This window comes from Penaeus monodon, chromosome 11, assembly GCF_015228065.2.
Source record: "Penaeus monodon isolate SGIC_2016 chromosome 11, NSTDA_Pmon_1, whole genome shotgun sequence".
Taxonomy (NCBI): Eukaryota; Metazoa; Arthropoda; class Malacostraca; order Decapoda; family Penaeidae; genus Penaeus; species Penaeus monodon.
The window spans coordinates 49,790,067-49,794,673 of NC_051396.1; the positions used below are offsets into that span (position 1 = coordinate 49,790,067).

The following is a 4,607-nucleotide window of genomic DNA, read 5'->3' on the forward strand; positions in this document are numbered from 1 at the left end:
TTGGAAGAGCTCTTTCAAAGGTATCACATCGAGGGGGATTAAATAGAGTTGGGAAGTGAGAATGCAGTTCTGCCCACACAAAATAATGTAGACTATCTCCATCTCACCCGATCCCCGACGGAGATGGCAGTCTTTTCAGCATCAGAGCAGGTGTTCTCCAAGGGGACACGCTTGCCCTGTTCCCTTTTGACAGGAACTAGACTATGTTCTCAGAATTTCACTCGATCGATTAGACACCTTGCTCTTATACGTAGACTGTGCAGCTGATCAAGCCCTAACATCCAACTGTACAGGGACACCGATGTCACCAGATGCCATCATGGAAGAGGTTGGAATCTGCCATCAGGTGTCAACTAGACAGGGCTTAGTCTTACTGTTGGTGAACGAAAAGTGTTTTGGCTTGTGGATTTATTTATTGTGGAAGGTAGATGCGAGAACCCCAGGAGACCCCGTCTCCTGACGTGCCGATGACGTGGTGGTGGTGAGCATGGACCCTGTTTCTCCGTCTGTTTGCTAGATAAGCATGGACCCTGTTTCTCCGTCTGTTTGCTATTTCTGTCTCTCATCTGCCTGACGAGACGTCGCCTTTTAAGCGACGGCTCCCCTCGAGGCAGGTGCCTGCTTCCGTCCGCTTGAGTGTCAGAAGACAAGCGAGCAGACCGTGCTCAAGGAGAACTTTCTATAGGAGGGCATCCCACAAGAGAGCGATCTTATAGTGATCTGTTTCCAAACACATGTGATTTGCTGGTCACTACATCGTGCGTTTTCATCTGCGAAAAAATAAAATTTCTACACAACCTCGCCGCGCTTGTGAGGTTAGTGCCAGTAATTTCTTAATGTTCCTTACAACCCGTTCCTTGATAATAAACGCCACTTGTTTGGAAAGACATCGATCTCGTGTTGACTTCACACGCCTTATGTAGGTCTTTAGTGAAGCACAAAGCGGCCAACGGTGCTCTTGACTCCTCTCCCTTGCAAAGAACGTCCTAAATGTCACTTAGGCGAAACTGGTATAGCCTTGACAAAAGAAGAAGTGAACACAGAAGTAAGCTTCGGATTCCAGTGCTTGTTTCATCCACTTAAATGATGAAGGCCATCAGCTGATAAATAGAACTCGTTTAAAAGAAAACCACATTAGAAGTCATTAATAATTAGATTACTTAAGAAATTAATCAGAACTGCGCATTGACCAAAGGGGCACGGATGACCTAACGTGTTTGTCCTACCGGTATTTCAGTTTACAACATATCCTTGTCAAGAAACTCGAAAGCTCACGTTTTATTACATTTCTGTTGCAGCAGTGTTTTCATTTTGAAAATCTAAATCGTATATCTATCTTTCCACACGCACGCACGCACGCACACACGCACGCACGCACGCACGCACGCACGCACGCACGCACGCACGCACACACACACACACACACACACACACACACACACACACACACACACACACACACACACACACAAACACACACACGCACACACACACACACACATACAATGACAGAGAGAGATGTGTTTACATATATGTGTATACACACATTCAGACACATTCTTACATATACTATGTACGTCCACGTGTGTGCGTGAAGAAAGACATACAGAACTAAGTAAAGCAGAAAGGCAAGAGGAAATCCTCAGGCTGACATTCCGATCGCAATTGCCATGCGTCATCAAGAGGTGACAGCGCCGCGGGAGGAGAAGGCGAGGAAAATGAGAAGAGGAAGAGTGAGATGAAGAAGGTGGATAAGGAGGAGGAGAAACAAGAGCATGAACAAGAAGTGGGAGGAAGAGGAGAAGCAACTGCAGGAACTGCATTCTGGGAAACACAGGAAGCACAGGGTGGGACTAAGTTTGCCTGAAGCGGGAAACTTATTATTAAGACGCTGCTGCCAAAGACCTCCCGACCAGAAACAACCGAGAAACGAATTCCCTCCGAGAGAGAACAATCCGGGACGGCTGACGGGCACTGGTCCGAGAACTGCGCCTCGATTCCCTACCGGCAGGCCGCCCTTCAAAGACCTTCAGAGGGCCGGCGGGAGACCACTCACATGGCGGCGTACGGCAACTTCGGCGGCCAAAAGACGAGCGGCTTTATAGAGCGCGTCAATTGAGCCTTGGTCGTGGAAGAGGACGCAACAACACCATGAAGAAGTGCCTGACGCTTTGGCTGTTGCTGGCCGTCGGCCTCGTGCTCTCGGCCGCCGTCTCGGACGCTGCGTCGTACCGGGAGCGGCGGAGCCCGGTATGCCACATTTGTGGGCCCATCTGCAAGGAGCCATGCTATTACCGGAGCCACAATGGCTGTAAGCTGAACCGCTGGCGGTGTCCTTCGTTGGCCCCGTCGCCCCCGCTCTTCGCCGCCGGGGTCCCCCAATAGCTGCGGCAGCGAACCAAGGGCCAAGGGCCTGGCCAGCCATGCCCACGGGTGAGTCGCGACTCAGCATTACGTTTTGCTTTGTTATACGTGCACTGAATTAATAGAATGAAATTTGAGATAAAACTCGAACTGGAAATATCTTTTAATGTATGGTGGTCGATTCCTTGACACGCCTAGGTCCAAGAATACTTGGTGCATGGAACGTCTTCTGCAACCCTCTGCAACAACGGAAGACGAGTCAAAGAGATCACTCGTCCCAGCTGTGCGGTTCATGAATAATGCTCACTATTAATTCAAAACTTAAAAACAGCTCAAAATCTTCAATAAAATTAATCTAATTGACGAAAGTTGTGTGATAAATCTATTCCTAACATGTGTTAGAGGGATTTTTTCTATGATTTGCCTTTATATATATATATATATATATATATATATATATATATATATATATATATATATATATATATATATATATATTCAAACACATTTTAAACATATATGTGTATGTATCTGTGTGCGATGTAATGTGTGTGTTTATATTTGTATGAGTGAATGTGTGTGTATGGTGTTTGTGTGCATGTGTGTGTGCTTGCGCATGTATGAGTATGCGCGGGTGTCAAGGACATGGACAGGCAATTATGTCATGGATTTTGTCATGGTCAAACATTATTTTCTTTGCTTCTTTTTCTCTTGCTCTTACGTCTACTTCTCGATTTGTATGGATTTTTTTCACCAAGGAGCTTAAATTGCCAAGTACACACTTCGGGCTCTGGCTTGAAATATCTTCAGGTGTGTCGAAAGTAAGCTCTTGTTTTTTATGATATTTTCATCATCATATTCCCTCAACTTGTTTCGTAACTTCCCGATGCCAGTGTGCGGATTTAAAAAGAATAAGACGCAGGGCACATTTTAATAACTGATATCACTGGAAGCCCCACTAAATACACATGGAAAAAAGGGTCTTATTTTGTCGTTATTGTTTATATCAAATTTCTTTCCTTTTCTTAATCGAATATGACTTTTTCCCCCACGAGCGTTACAAGATCAAGGATGAAGGTCAAATTCACCTGGCAGCATGTAATTCGGTTTTCAACTGATGACGTGACAGGATAGTCATGTAAACGGTTCTAAAGTGTCTCTAATCAGTGTTGGACTGACAGGCGGAAAATCATGAAAAGCTGACGATCTTATAATTCATATTTATGTCCGAAAAAGGCGTAGATATCTTTACAACTTACCTTCTCATGCAGGCTGAGGAGATTGGTGGTTATATCCAACCTTACATATTATCAGTAACCTACGTCTCTATGTCTGTTTTACACAAACACACACATATATGCACACACACACACACACACACACACACACACACACACACACACACACACACACACACACACACACACACACACACACACACACACGCACACACACACACACACACAAGTATATGGTAGGTGGCGAGCTTAGGGTGTAAGATAGACTACCAAGATGTCTTGACTTCTTTTATTATATAGTATGATGGAGTAAGGCTACGCCAAGGAGCGAGGTGTTGCTCCTTGGCTCCCCGCAGGGAGTCTGCCTGTCATCTCCTACAGTGGTCCAAAGATGGGCATAGATCACGTGGTTAACATATGACAATCATTGGTGATGAAAGGTGGTGTTACAACAATGCATAGCTCTTGGGGAAGGGGATAGACAATACAACATTGGTATGTCTAGTATGGCAACGAGAGACGAATAAACAGGTAAAGCAATGGACATACTTATATGTATGTGTGTGTGTGGGAATATATGCATGCGACAATACATAAGATTATACAAGTCATGTAGAATATAACAACAGATAAATAGAATAACATTGAGATACACATTTCAGTAACATCACATATGTAAAGTTGGGTTACAATGTATATGCATAAAATGGAAAGTCGCAGTTGCCGTGAGGGGGCGTGGCACATTAGTTATCCCTCCACCAAGAACACCGGATCCCGTTTTCTTCTCTTTTAGCTTATTTTGATCAAATGACGTAATTGCTACTTCAAATGTTCTTACATTTTGTTCGTGTATCCAATTTTTATTTCAATTAATTTTGTATTGATAAAAAAATCAGATTTAGGTTATATGTCTATGTTTATATATATGATTTTATTTTATTTTATTTATTTATTAATTTCATGATATATTGGTTCGTGACGTGACGCTGCACTTCTGAAGGATCA

The 4,607-nt window shown here is 43.9% G+C and overlaps 1 long non-coding RNA gene across 1 annotated transcript; it reads left to right on the top strand.

Moving 5' to 3' along the window:
* The first annotated feature begins 2,107 nt into the window (after window positions 1–2,107).
* Window positions 2,108–2,728, top strand: LOC119579043. The gene is made up of 2 exons (XR_005229242.1): window positions 2,108–2,433; window positions 2,563–2,728. It is a non-coding gene; the product is annotated as an uncharacterized LOC119579043 (long non-coding RNA).
* Window positions 2,729–4,607: the final 1,879 nt, after the last annotated feature.